Source organism: Mirounga angustirostris, unplaced genomic scaffold (genome assembly GCF_029215605.1).
Source record: "Mirounga angustirostris isolate CCGP_5_RB_7025 unplaced genomic scaffold, mMirAng1.0.hap1 SCAF_3, whole genome shotgun sequence".
In the NCBI taxonomy this organism is placed as follows: Eukaryota; Metazoa; Chordata; class Mammalia; order Carnivora; family Phocidae; genus Mirounga; species Mirounga angustirostris.
The window spans coordinates 18,660,982-18,676,606 of NW_026991711.1; the positions used below are offsets into that span (position 1 = coordinate 18,660,982).

The window sequence follows — 15,625 nt, forward strand, 5'->3', positions numbered from 1 at the left end:
ACTCGTGCACTCCCTTAGCCACTACACTCTATTGTCTCTGACAAACGTTACCGGTTTTTGGCTCCTTGACTCAACCTATCATATATGGCTAGAACCCTGATACTCACTGCTAGTCCCTGTGTAGAGCCCACTTGATCTCATCTTTCTAGGGGTCCAGAGACCTGCATGGCTCTAACCCCGGCCCAAAAAGTGCCTCCCTCAGCAGTTGGCTGAGGTACTACTTGCTCCTCCCTTGTTCCCCCACTAAACTTTCAGTCGTGAGAACTGTATTGTCAGGACTAAAATTCCATGTGTACCTGGACATCCGTGAGCCTTAGAGAGTCGGAAGAGGTTAGCTATGAGTTCTGCTCTTGCCAGATAAGATCCGCCGACCCCACCCCACCCCTACTCAGCAGGAAACGCTCTCTCCCTGGGTCATTCCAGTATCAGACAGACCAGCTCCAGCCCCCCTTATCTTCAGCCTAACCTGTCTCCCCTCATCCTTCCTTGGGAACCAAGGGTCACCTCACCCTCCTGTCTCTACAAAGCCGGCCTCCCCCAGCCCCTGCCGGTTCACTCTGCTTCCAAGTACAACCCGCAGGGCCCTGCGTGGTGTGTGGTGTCCTCCTGGACTATGAGTGTATGTGACTAACAAACTGCTGTGAATCTGATCTGTGCATTGTCGTGTGTCTGGCCATCTCAAAGTATGGGGTGAATAGGAGGGGCTTAGAACAAGAATATCCTCAATACATGTGCTTCCACTTAGCTATTGCCAAAAAAATCCTGACTTTTGCCTTGCCCTACCTTCTACCTCTCCCAAATGCAGGCTCTATTCCCCTAGCTGCCCAGCTACAGGAAGCCAAATTGGAGGTCAGTAAGGAATTTCTGCTGCCAAGTAACCAGAAAGAAATTGAAGGATCCTCCCCCCTGATGTCTCCCCAGGTTCAGAGCAATGGTTGAGAAAAAGCTGCCAGCAAGAGAGAACTCCTAGCAGAGTACAACGTTCCATAAAATACTCAAAACCAGACACCACGTTGAAATTTACATGGAAATCAGAAACACATTTTCAAGCAGAGTCTTCCTAAAAATAGGTATCTACTGCTAATGTATATTTCCAATTTGAAAATTCTCATCTTCTAATCACCAATACACATTTGTCCATGATTTTGAAATACATTAGATACACTTAGAACCCCAACTATTTTTGGTTTCCAGTAGAGCAAAACTCGCATTCATCCATGATTAATTAAACCAATACGTAAGGAAAGGCAACTGCATGAACAAATAAATTCAGTTTTTACCTGTATGGAATACATAATATTCCTACTTAAATAATGGTTTCAGGAACTGCAAAAAAAAAAAAAAATCCAAACTTTATCCCTTTTATTGCTGGTTGTTTAATGTGAAAACTGAGCAGTCTCAAGAGTTTATCTGCCCAGCTATAAGTTCAAAGGTTCAAAGGAGCCTACCTCCCCCCAACCCCCTCCACCGTCTGAGCAGTGACTAAATATTATGCACATCCCACAACTTTACTGAATGAATCCCCCCCATAAGTTTGACATTCTCATGTGTCCTGCATTAATTTGATCAGAATTTTGATTATTTTTTATGCAGCAACCTGTTAACTTCAACTTAATTGCTAGATTTTTATATTATTTTCAAAGTGGAAAATATCACTATCTGATGGAATAGTATCATCAAAAACACCTCTCAAACCAGGTCATAACTTCCCAACTAAAATTATGTATGGATCATTGTATCATGTAGCATTTGACTTTCAATAAATCTCCGAAGTCTGTTTCACTTCTTTTCATTTTCTTTTCTGTGATAAAAATGTGAGCTGGATATCTTTAAAGTTTAATGTTACCACAAAATTAATTATTTAATCAAGAGTTAAAGAATTATTTCCTAATTGTTTTCCTGCAACTTCTGGTATTACAATATCTTAAATATTAATATCTTCAGATTAGGTGGCTTTTAATACTACATATCAAATATTCTCCAGAATGATTATTCATCATCTGTGTCATCTTGGACACAATTGTTAAATTGCTCTGACTCTTTCCTTACCATGTAAAATGGGGGGAAAGTGTAATGACTATGTTGCGATCTTATTGATAGGGTTAACTGAGATAACATAGGTGAAACGTTTTGTAGAATTCTGAGTTCATATAATCACTCAATAAATAGATGTTATTATCCTTCTCCCATTGGAAAAATAGCCATCCTGATCTACAGTTACATCTTCAGTGTAAGTAGGGTAATAAATCTGCTCCTCTGAATTCAACAACTATTCAGAGCTAAAAATCTTTTGCCCTCTCTATAGCCATATTACGGTTTCTTTGTATGATTTAGCATTTATGCAACTATCAATTTTTTTTTTTGAGTAATGGAAAAAATGAGCGTTATCTCAACTCAGTGTAGGGACAGGAGAGTCTAAGTTGCCCAAGGTCATGAGCCAAAAGTCATTTTTAAAAGGAAAGAGTCACTCCTCTCTGAACATAATGAGCACTTAGAGCAAGAACTAGAGACTAATTATCATCCGCTTTTTAAGATGCAAAGTGTAGACACTCTACTAATGATAAAGCCTCATAATTGATAATTATCTTTGATTAAAGAGTAGGAAGTTCTTTCAGAGGCTTTCAGTGCTGTGTACCATTGTCATAATTGATCTTTAATTCTTCCATCTAAAGATTCCTTTTTATCATATGTTTAATCTTTGCTATTTACAAATAAGGTCCATACATAGGCCTTAATAACTATCCCTAGATGTGATATTACTTTACAAACGTCTTTGCAATTTAATCAGGATTCAGCCTGATTCTTTATATTTGCATATGAAAAGGTACAAGCAGTTCATGCTCTGAGGCAGAGGAGAAATCCCTTGCTCTGACCACTTTTGAATTCTCTTGATCCAGATTTTGTGAAAAGAGAGAACAATCCTCTCTCTGGATGTGTCTGGGGACACTTTACATAATTGCCAACCTTCTGGAGGAGAATGGTATTCTGATCCTCTCTATCTGGGGCGGGGGGTGGGATAGTCCATCTGATCTATTTCCTATCTATCATCCTAGTTTTCCCTCACTCTTCTTTTTCTGCCCACATTCTCAAATCATCTTGTAACTGCTCTCCTGATGTTCATAAATCACCTTCGTCCAACACCTAGTGGCCAATTTTATGCATATATCTGCTGAACCTGACTTTGCCAGACTCCGTCTCCCTGAAGACTCCAACTTCTTCAGCTTTCCTGACAGTGCACCATCCTCCTCCAGGCTCTCCAGTATGTCTCTGTTCTTTTGCCTGTTTCTCGCCCTTTCTTCTACCTCCTAAAGGTTAGTATCCCCCAAAGCTCCACCTTAGGACCTCCTCTTCTTTTCCTACATATTCCTAGCAGGATGTACTGTTGAACAGGGTCCTCCAAAATTTCACGCAGAACCTCAGAATGTGACTTGATTTGAAAATAGGGTCTTTGTAGATGTCATTAATTAAAGCTCTCAAGATGAAATTATTTTGGATTTAGGGTGAGCCCTGTACCCAGAGAGTGGCGTCCTTATAAGAGAGGAAAGGTCACAGAGACCGAGAAAAGGGCCCTGCGGGCTGGGGGGCTGGGACTGGAGTGACGCAGCTACGACCCAAGGAACGACCAGCACCCGAAGCTAGGAGAGAGGCCTGGGATCGTTTCTCCCTCAGAGCCTGCACAAGAAAGCAGCCTGCTGACATGATGGCAGACTCCTGGCCCCTTATACCATGAGAGAAAGGAAAAAGGGAGAGAAACCTGCCGTGTGAGGCCCCAGAGTCTGTGGCTAGCAGGGCTAGACCATGAGTACTGAGGATCTACTGGTTCTCTGACCAATGCCAGTGATTCTGGTGGGTGTGCTAAGTGCTCACTGGCCTTGTCCTCTCATCTCCCGCCTCTGTTTTTAATTTGGGTACCCTACTATTATCTCAAGTTCTCTTTTTACCAAAGGACTTCATCGTCTTCTCCCCAGTTCACACTCTCCTTCACCCACTGAGTTCCCTCTTAAATGAACAAACTCAAGGCCCTGAGGTCTGTTCTTTTCATTAATAAAAATCATCTTGCTAACCCAGAATGTTTTGTATCCTCTTTCTCCCCTAATGCCTCTATGTAATGTAAATTATAAGGTTTGCCGGTGTCTCCACCTATCGCTCATATTCATCTTTTTTCATTCCAACTGCCCCACCTTTTCTCATTAAATTACCAGTTGATTGCATTATTTCCCAGAGGGGACTCATCACCTACAGTCTCTTCCTGATCTAAATCATCTTCCATCCTGGGCTCACATCAGGCAGTTTGTGGCAGGCCTGTACTCTATTCAAGACAATTACTAATTGCTGGCAAAGCAGACTCTAGTATCTACCTGAGTATAGTTCAGGGAATACCTGCATCATGTTAATTTGGAGCATTAGAATACAGATTTCTGGACTTTACCCAAACATGGACTCTTGGTTTGGGATCCAGAGTAATTCCCATAAAATGTTTATGCAAGTTCGATATTTAGACAAAGTGAATGCCTTTTATTTTGCTCTAAATCCACTCTCCTTCCTACATGAACCCTCTGTTTCTGCCAGAGAGAGAGAAATCCATCACTCCTCCCCACCAAATATACCTTGTTTATTTCTACTCATAAGCATTAGTTAGACCTAAAATCACTTTTTTTCTCTGCTTTCTCTTTAAAAGCTCAAGCTTCTTGTTCTTTAGGAAGACTTTTCCAGCCACATCACTCAAATTATTCTTTGCCACCTCTGGATTCTTATAGCATATTATTGTGGCAATGATTACTTGCTGATCAATTACATATCATTATTTAGGCTATCCGGTGGTTATGCTTTGTTTCCCTAAGAAAATCTTAAGCTGCTCCACACTGTTCACAGGATCTAGTAACTCAGTAAACGTGTGCTGAATCAATGCTTGCAAGGCTAGGTGTCACATCTCAAGTCTAGCCAATTATTATAGGAGAGTTAGACATATCCTGCCTCATTAGAAAAACTAATGGGAGTGGATGCTTATATTCCTATTCATTCTACTCAAGTACGATCATGAAGCCTGACTGGTGATAATTTAATAATGATAACATGTCTGACATCTGCTCTTCATAAATTTGAGAGTAGATAGCTAGAATGAAACCACCAATTTTAAGTCACATTGTCTACTGGTCTAATAGCTAAAGAATTAGTCTTAATACCACAAAACTTGGTTAGGAAACTAGGAAAATAATTATGTTTATAAAAATATAATTTTAGGGGTGCCTGGGTGGCTCAGTCGTTAAGCGTCTGCCTTCGGCTCAGGTCATGATCCCAGGGTCCTGGGATTGAGCCCCGCATCGGGCTCCCTACTCGGCGGGAAGCCTGCTTCTCCCTCTCCCACTCCCCCTGCTTGTGTTCCCTCTCTAGCTGTCTCTCTCTCTGTCAAATAAATAAATAAAATCTTAAAATATATATATATATATATAATTTTAAAACTGAAACCATACCAGTGTTCATTACTCACTTTCAAATGTAAATCATTCCATTCACTCTGACAAGTATCTATTGAGCATAACATGTACTATGCAAATCAAAATACTGATTACTTGGTCCATGCACACTAACCATGGAAATTGAACATAGAACACTCTCTGTCGCTCTTTATGAGGAGGAAAACATAAACATGGTGCAGAGAAATACCTCTAATACACAGGTTCTATCAGTCTGCTTTATCTCCTTTAATCCAAATAAATGTAAATAACCATAAATAATATTTCAAGAAGCTTTGTCTACAATCATAAAATAACATATATTTTTAAGCCCTGCCTTGGCTTTCACTAATTAACTTATGCCTCGCTCAGGAGAAAAAAAAGTTTACATTACAAATTTCAGAATTCAAAATACATTCCCTGCATTCTCCATTCCTTATTCTCACTTCTCAAATGTTACATAGAGAAAAACTGGAGAAACAATCATACTAGATCTCCAGTACTACCCCTGTCCACACATCTGACACAGTGAATGTTCATGCCCTCAAAATCCAAAAAGCATTACTCAAACCCCTCACTTGGACTGAACCCACTGGCTTCTTTATCAACACTTGGTGGGCCCTGAATCATCTCATTGATGCATTCAAACATCAAAGCACCTATATGCCAGGCTCTGTTCCAAGTATAAAACTAGGGATGAAGAGCTGAAGCACAGCCAGTCCTTACCCTCAAAACATTTACAGTTCAGAAGGATAGACACACACAAAAACAAATATGGACCATAAAGAGCTGTGGATGCCCTGCTCGAAGTGCACAAACAAGGCTCCCGTAGCTTCACAAAGCACAAGGCTCAAGAAGCAAGTTGCTTTCATTGTGTAATTGCTTAACAAATGTCCTGCATATTTCAAAGTGCGATTTAATCAACTAGAAATTTTAAAATAAGGTACAAATATCTTCTCATGAGAATATTGAGAATCAATGGACTTAGGCAGCACAGACTGACACTGTTATTCTCATTCACTCGTACCACTAATGAAAACAATGTATATATCACTTCATCAATATGATGGCATATCATCTAGTCAATAAAAATTATACTCTAAAGGTTTCAAATAACTTAAAGAATGTTGGATGGAAAAGTTAAGATTGAAAATGTATGAAGAATATGTTTGTAGCTGTAGTAAAAATTGCCTAGAAAAAAGGGATGACAAAATATACTAACTAGTTATTTCTGGTTTATTACTTTCTTCTTTATAGTATCAAGTATTTTCTAAATTTACAGTTGTAATCTGAAAATAAATATTTTATATAAATAAAATTCCACACTGTCCTAAAAAAGAAATCTGTATTCCCCAACATTTGAGGAAGCAAAGGAAGTATATACTAAAAGGTTAGTGGAAGAAAGAAAAGGTATTGAAAGGAAAGCTAGCACTTGCCTAACATTCTTTTTTTTTTTTTTAAGATTTTATTTATTTATTTGACACAGAGAGAGACGGTGAGAGAGGGAACACAAGCAGGGAGAGTGGGAGAAGGAGAAACAGGCTTCCGGCCAAGCAGGGAGCCCGATGCGGGGCTTGATCCCAGGACCCTGGGATCATGACCTGAGCTGAAGGCAGAGTTAATGACTGAGCCACCCAGGCGCCCCTCGCCTAACATTCTTATCACAAGAGATTCTCAGATATTTAATGGGAGCTTATGACTGCTCATTTTGCAACTGAGTAAATTTTTATGAAATGTAAATCTTTATATCCAAATTAATTAATATGCATTACTGCAATTTCAGGAACCTATACGTATTGGGGCAGTAATGAAATAGAAGCACACCAGACCCTCCATATCATCATCATCATCATCATCATTAATTTTTAGGTAGTCTCCACACCCAGCTTAGAGTCCAATTCAAGGCTTGACCTCAGGACCCTGAGCTGTTATCAAGAGTCAGATGCTTAACCGACTGATCCACACAGGCGCCCCAGTCCTTCACATTATTAAAAATGTCCTCAACCCTCCTGTCTGCCCTTCTTCCCTGTGGCTTCCCCGGCTGCCATGCCCCTGCTCCTGTGCTCCTGGCCTCAGCGTTCCCCTCCCCACCAGCAGTTTGACGGACTCAGAGCGTGGGCAGAGTGCTGACAAAACCAAGTCACTCTAAACAGTCAATGGTAGAAGTATAAGCAGTGAATTTCAAAGACTACTTTAAAAGGGCCAAAGGGACCAAAGAATGTGTTACTGACATTTTTGTGCTGTTCATATGCTAATTTGGACAATGCTTTAAATAAAATAAAAAGTTGCCATATTATTTTATTGTTATTTGGCCAGAAAATGCTGAGAAGGATTTCTTTGCAGTATTTTGTGTTAAGTTTCTTAGAAAATCACTTTTAGTCACATTAAAAAAGGCGAAGCCAGATAATGAGGAGGGAGAATTATTTGCCCCGAGATCTGATCAACATTTCCCTTCATCTTTAATATCGTTACCTTGAAACAGTCACCAAGGATCTCAGAGCTTCCAGTTTCTCTAGAGGGGCTGAGCTAAATGGTCTGTTATGTCTCTTCCAGCTCTGAAATTCTACATTTTAAAAAAAAAATGTTTCTGGGTTTAAACAAGGCCTCTTGAAAAATAATAAAAAAAAAAAATTTAAACTGGAAAAAATTTTTAATTGCTCAAGTGAATTAAGACATTTATTCCCACTACATAGATTTGAAATAATTATACACATGGTTTTTTAGCTTTCATATTTTTCAAGTATATAAACGCAGCACCAAAATATATATAGATCAAAACAAAACTGGCAATCTTAGTAATAAAATAGAAAATAAGCCTAGCTCTGCAATAGAATGGCAGTGAGTGGTTTTGCCTCTGACTTGGGTACTTCAGGAATTAAAATAATTTCACATAATGCAAAAGCCAAGACTATCTTATTATTATAATTAATAGCATTACTATTAGCAGTAACTTTTTTTTTTTTATCACCTACTATATGTCAGGGGCTGGGTGTTTAACCTCATTTTTAATTTAATCCACATTATAGCCTATAGGTACAATTATAATTCCAGATGCAAATAATCAAGGCTCAGAGAGGTTAAGTAACTTGATGAGGTGACCAAGCCAGTGAGCGGAAGAACCAGATCTGGAACACAGGACTGTCTGATCTGCCTGTGCTCTTGACCATTGCCCCAACACTCACTCTGCTCATAAGATGCCTCGGTGACACACTTGTCCATTACGTAACCTCCCAGACCTTCTTGAGCTGACTCCCAACCTACCTCTTCAGAGTTGTTTCCACTGTTCCCTTTTGTAGGTACTTCATTCAAGGGAAAAGGAATCACTTCCTTTTCCCACCTTTGTGTCTTTGACTAAGCTCTTGGTTCCCAGACCTGTATTCCCAGGTCCTAAACATGTCTCAGATTATACTCATTGATCATGAAACCAGTCTACCTTGTCTGGAAGCAATGAGCCCTGCCTCGATTCTCACATCACATCATTTGCTCCTCTTGTGTAGCACGTATCAGCTAGCTATTGGTGATAGTGGGATTTATCACCTCCTCTACAGTGCAGTCCTTATGTACAGAATCAATAAGAGTTCACTTTTGTATCCTCGAAGCGTTTAGTACAAGGGGAATGTGACTGGTTTAGAATATGAGTCAGAAAGTTTAAAAATGAGTATTTTGTTTTAAGTCCTGCTAACACGCATTGGAAACTCGAGCTGCTGTAGCTGAGGATCACTTAAGAGAGAAACATTTGACAGGGAAACACACACTTACTTACACAACAACATACACACACAGTCTTAAAGAAATTAAGTAAAACAGAAGTAGAAATATGGAAAGCTGAGATTATTTGTTGGTTTTAGCTAATTTTCACTGAAGCATAAAGAAAGAGAATCAACTTGGGCCACGGAAGTCTAGGGCTTCCTCTTTTTTACATTTCCGATTCTCACAACTACTGATGCCCTGGATAAAGGAGTGTATCTGGTAATTTTTTTAAATTTCATCAAAGAAAACTCACTTTAATATTTTCACTCTTATTTACCTCTCTGGTTAATCTGCAAAACTCAAAGTAAAAATTGCAGCAGTGTCTGCCCAGTAAAAGCATCTAGACATTTATGGTTAAAGTTAAAACTTTTTTTCTTACCATGAGATTTTAATTAGAAGCAGAAAACATGGATCAAATAAACTTTTAATATGCACACAGAATTTGTCTGCCCTTGCAGGCCATGGAGTTCTGTTGCGAGGAGCTCTATAGCCAACTATTTATGGCTCATAACAAAATGTTTGCCATCAAACAATGTCTTGGCTCTGTTTTCTGCTTACAATATGTCTGCTCATCCTTAACTGCCTGCCTGCTTCACTTCCCTAGAAACCTCTACAAGAACTGAATCCATCAGCTTTCCACTCCTCCAAATAATAATCTGTCATCATTAAGAAAAAGAAAACCATTTTATCCAAGGACCCCAGTTTTACTACCTTTCATCACAACATTTCAGACTGAATCACTATCATCTTATTGGATTATGTCATTGAGATTCCTTTCTCTTTTAGCATCCACATGCATGTGTGTAATCAATCATTATATCATCAATTCTCCATTCGGAAATTTTCTGGGATTTACTCTTCATCATTCTTACCACCTTCAGCCTAAAACAAGCTGTGACTTCCCATAGCCTATCCGTTCTGCAGAGACCTCTGTGAGCTACATTGTGAAAGTCAGTCCCTTCAAAGAACATGGTAGTTAACTATAAAAGAGATCCAAACATATAGTAAGAAAATAAAGTTAGTTAAAAGACCTACATATCAGGCACACAATAAGTATTTATTGACTGTGGAGATATAATCTATTCATGAATATTTTAAGGAGAGAGAATTAAAATACAAATACAGCATATTCTGACTGTACAATTTCATCTTAAGTTATTCCACATGATATCTTTTATGTTTCTAGTTCCTGACTTACTCCACATTCTTACTGTCCAGAAATAGACCTAACAGTTGTGGCCGCAGATGGTAAATACTTATCAATTGAAAAATCTAAGATACTAACCATTGCACAAATATTTTTCTAGTAGGTGTTTTTGGAATTGTTACCAATTTACTGGCTTTTGTTTCCTAGTCCTCCCTAGATCATTATTCCTGGATTAGACTATAGCAGATGGCAGAGATGACTTCTTTTTTTTTGGGTGTTCTAAATTTTTTTTAACTTCAATCTCCAGTTGAGGAAGTAATAAACATTCTTGACTACTTTGAAAAGCATATTTCATTTCTCTGTGTTTAAGTAGCAAGTCAAGTTTATTCACCAAGACCCAGAACCAATCTACTGTCCTCAAACATTTTAAATGCTTCATTTTCTCTAAGTAATACCGATGTAACAACTGTATACCTAACACGCCATAATTACACGGTAGATATGCTGTGTGGATGTACAGAAGAATTGCACTTGAAAAGATGAGTTTTTGCATTCTTTAGCAACAGAATCGATCCTATATAATAAGGAATAAGCAGCACAGGGGAGAAATGAGAAAATCTTGTATTTGGGTTGAAGCCATATGTTCCAAAATGCTGTTCAGGGCCATGAACCTCAGTCACTGTGCTTGCTTGGCACTTCCCTTGTGAAATATTCAGAAGATCCTATCTGATAAAAACTAACCTAGACCCTTATTTTATTGACTTAATTGTGTCAATAGGAGGCATCTTCCAATGAAATTTCTCACTCTACACTAAAAAATAAATAAAGGTCTAGTGTCAAGTTATTTTATGTTATTAAATATTGTAGGATTGATAAGAGAATACCAATATGTTTTACAGGATCGAAGTATTGAGCTAAGACATATGCAAGTTCATGTTTATGGTGTGTTAGACGTCTGGTATTAACATATCTTGCCAATCTTCACCAGAATTCATGAGGCAGGTATTATAATTTTCTGCAGTTTTTAGATGTCAACTAAAGCACAAGGATATATAATTGGCCCGAGATCACCCGACCAATTAGTGGTGGAGCCAGGACTCAAATCAGTGGGTTTGACTCGAGAGGCCATGCTCTTCACAATCCAGATGATAACAGCAGCCTGTGAAGGGAAACACAACGGAGTCTGAGTAGACTTTGCAAAAGCCAGATAAAAGAATGTGGCAAGCTAAATTCTGGAAATATGGAAGGGGAGGACCAGATCACAGCGATGCATGGGGGAAATGTTATAATCTGTCTAAAATGTTAAGGGACCAATGGCTCTGGAGAAATCCAAAAATCCTTTGGTAATGCCATCTCTAGAAGTGTCAGTAACACAAACTCATATGCTGCTAGCTAAGCCACGTGCTTCGTTCCTATCTCAGCAAAATTGTAAGCTACGTCTCCTGGATGATTTCCCGTAGGAAGAAAGCTCCAATCTTAGGACCAGATTAATGCAAAAATGAGATTTTCTTTACAGAATTTGATTTACAAAAATTAATTTCTACCTGATATTAATAGATTGCATCGAATCTGAATAGAAGGGCTACCCTTAGTTACGTTAGACCTGAACTCACCAGTACAATAGCCCCTAGTCACGTGCAGCTAGCCTGCTCTTGAAATGTGGCTAGTCCAAATTGAGATGTGCTCTAAGTATAAAATAGACATTGGGTGTTGAAGGGGGAAAAAAAACATGCAAAATATCTCATTAGTAATGTTTATATTAATTACATGTTGAAATGATAATATTCTGGATTAAATAAAATATGTTATTAATTTCACCCATTTCTTTTTATTCTTTCTAAAAATACAGAAATGCTAGAAAGTTTAAAATTACATATACAGCTTACAATGTGTTTCTCGTAGAATGCTTTTGATCCTTTAATTGTACTTAGTGAATATACTAATATGTATTCACATTGTATTACATAGTCTGAACCATATGCGAGGATTAAAACTTTTCTTCTGAATTCATATCTGATACAGCTTTTAGTTTCTGATTAAGTGCACCACATTTACTCAAATACGCTTTTGTTTTCAAATTCTGCACCACGCGGGGGAAAGAGAGCTCTCTTACTTTGTTTGGGGCCTCTGGACTCACAAGACGGTTGCAAAGCACTAGAGCCACCAACTGTTCAAAAGTGGCAACACCCAGCTGCCTCAGACCTTCCCAGAACGAGAAGTGAACGTGTGACAAACACAAGTCTGTGGAGGAAAAAGTGTTTTAAATCATATATAGGCAATATGCATGATCTCTATTTTAAACTGATGTGGTTTGTTCATCCAGCAAAAATATAGGGGCTCACATTTCAGTAAATTCTATGGGAAAATAAATGGCAATCGTTCAAGAAAAAAATACTGAAAGTATATAGAAAACTGCATGCAGATGAAAAGATTTCAAATAAACATTGAGGAGTCACGTATAATAATGCTGTTTGAAAATTTTAATTGGCAGAAATCAGAAAATAACAATAAATATTTCCCATAACAAAATAAAGCAGCTTATATGTATTTTTGAAAACATGCTAATGAGTTTGAGAATATTTTTATGATTTTAAAAAGTTATCTGTAACGATGGAATAGTATGAATACTATGGTTCTGCAGGGACTTTTTGCATGCAGAAGTGTTGCTAATGAAAGTTTTGGCTACTATCAGTTTCCCAAGTGCCGGTGGGTGCTTCATTTAGGACCAGATGGCCTCGCTCTACGGCCACTGAGGCCTGATGGACCCTCTTGGCTCCCACCAGTGTCCCAGAGTCTCCTGGCTGGTTTGGTGGAAAATTTTCCAGGCTTGCTTGGCCTGATGAATAAGGAGGTCCATGTCTTCTGCCTGAGGCTAAATAACAGAGGCAAAACAATCAATTTAGCAAACTTAAACCTTCAAATATGCAACCATAGGGCGTAGGTACAACCGTGGAATCTCGGTCCATCCGGTTTGTCTTTATTGGGTGTTTAACAAGCCGAGCAAGGATATCACCACAGCTCTGGGGAGTCTTCTACAAAGAAGGGTAGGCCATGGTTCTTACCTGTGATGCCTGTAGTCAAAGAGAACCCTGAAAATCTCCGGTGTCATCCACATATGAATATAATAACTGCCAAACACTCATCTTATTTCCTATAGCAAAATGAACCTTAGAAATTTGGTGACATCTGAAAAAAAGAATATCCCAGTCACTGTGCTTGGAGAACATCAAAATGAAACATGGTATATTTGTACTGGTGACGACTTTAGAGGAGGATGCATTAAAAAAGATGAAGCCTGGCTTCCCAGGCCATTTGAGGAGAGAAACACGAAAACTGTTTGGAAACTTAAGCTCTCCTTATTTTGAGGCATACATATCTTTAGGCAAACTGAATAATTTTGATGTTTAAAGGGATTGTCTGTGATTTTAAGAATAGTGTGCGATCTTCTCTTTTCCTTGGTGGAGTCAAACTCCTTAGCAATTTGTTATTTTAGGTTTTCTAATTCTGACTTGAATTATATGATAAATAAATCTTCCCTGAGAAAGTTTCTTAAAACTATCAGTTTCTTGGTAAAGGCCTATATTCAAGTGCATTTAGTATGTTTAAAACTAGACACCATCTCAAAGTTTTATTCTGATTTATTATCTTTTAAATGCATACATTTGAAATTGTCTCTTTGAAAATGTGTTGGTTTATGGTGTAATTTTACATTAAGAATTATTCTTGGAAAAATAGCTCTAGATGTTTATGGGTAATGTGTGAAAGCTCTGTAATATATAACATTTGCCATCAATATACTTTCAAACAGAGAAACAATAAAGTATTAAAGTATATGTTGCAGGTAGAATAGATAACCACTCTGTTTAGTGTTATATAGAAGTGGTAGAGAGATGATTTTTACCCTAATGGAAACTATACGCTAATTGTGTAGGAAAGACTGACATGTGACATGGGAATGAAAATTATAGAGTGAGAGTGGGTGTTAAGCCTTGTAATGAATGCCAATGGGATCAAAGCAGTCTTTATGCAGCAGGAAAGTTATCATTGAAGAGAAGGGAACTGTGAGAGCTTTAAAGAATAAATATAACTTGGACAAATAGAAGAGGGAGAGAGAGATGTTCCAGGAAATGGATCAAAAAGAAAGATGACAGAAAAATATTAATTTGCCTGTGAAATAATAAGAACAAGAGGCTAAAAAAGTATATATATACATATGTATGTGTGTATATATATTGCATTTATCTTTCAAAATACCTGATTTAAAACCATTGTCCTCTTCTTAAATTTTATTTTGTTATGTTATGTTAATCACCATACATTACACTAGTTTTTGATGTAGTGTTCCATGATTCATTGTTTGCATATAACACCCAGTGCTCCACTCAATATGTGCCCTCTTTAATACCCATCACCAGGCTAACCCATCCCCCCACCCCCCTCCCCTCTAGAATCCTCACTTTCTCAGGGTCCATAGTCTCTCATGGTTTGTCTCCCCCTCCGATTTTCCCCCCTTCATTTTTCCCTTCCTACTATCTTTTTTTTTTTAACATATAATGTATTATTTGTTTCAGAGGTACAGATCTGTGATTCAACAGTCTTACACAATTCGCAGTGCTCACCATAGCACATACCCTCCCCAGTGTCTATCACCCAGCCACCCCATCCCTCCCACCCCCCACCACTCCAGCAACCCTCAGTTTGTTTCCTGAGATTAAGAATTCCTCATATCAAAAAAAAAAAAAAAAAAGAATTCCTCATATCAGTGAGATCATATGATACATGTCTTTCTCTGATTGACTCATTTCACTTAGCATAATACCCTCTAGATGAATGGATAAAGAAGATGTGGTGTGTGTGTGTGTATATATATATATATATATAATGGAATATTATGCAGCCATCAGAAAAACCCAAAATCTTGCCATTTGCAACAACATGGATGGAACTAGAGGAAAACCATTGTCCTCTTAAGACCAGTTATTAGATAATGTTATTAAAATGGTTTAGCCGAATTTAGTCATCATTTTGTATGTATATACTTAAGCATAATCAAACAAGTTATAATACCAATATTTATTTGGACCTTCAACTTACAATAGAATGAAACCAGGCAGCTCCTGGATTTTGTTCATGGCATTCACAGATATCATCAAAAAAGAATTACTAATTTGGCATCATTATCTTCAAGATTATAATTTTGTCGAAGAAAATTCAACTAGAAGAAACATCCTGCTACTCCAGGTGGAGATAAACACGTGTGATTGGAAGTCATCTG

General features: G+C 38.1%; 1 long non-coding RNA gene across 4 annotated transcripts in view; it reads right to left on the reverse strand.

Annotated features, from left to right (window-relative positions):
• Window positions 1-8,191: 8,191 nt before the first annotated feature.
• LOC135363824 (uncharacterized) overlaps window positions 8,192-15,625 on the reverse strand; it is a 38,572-nt gene continuing 31,138 nt past the window's right edge. For 2 of the 4 annotated variants that reach the window (XR_010409953.1, XR_010409951.1), the window contains 2 exons: window positions 12,464-13,536; window positions 8,192-11,509 (listed from right to left, as the gene is read on the reverse strand). This is a non-coding gene — a long non-coding RNA (uncharacterized LOC135363824). The remainder of the gene's footprint in view (window positions 11,510-12,463; window positions 13,537-15,625) is intronic. The other 2 variants (XR_010409955.1, XR_010409954.1) reach the window with 2 other exon arrangements.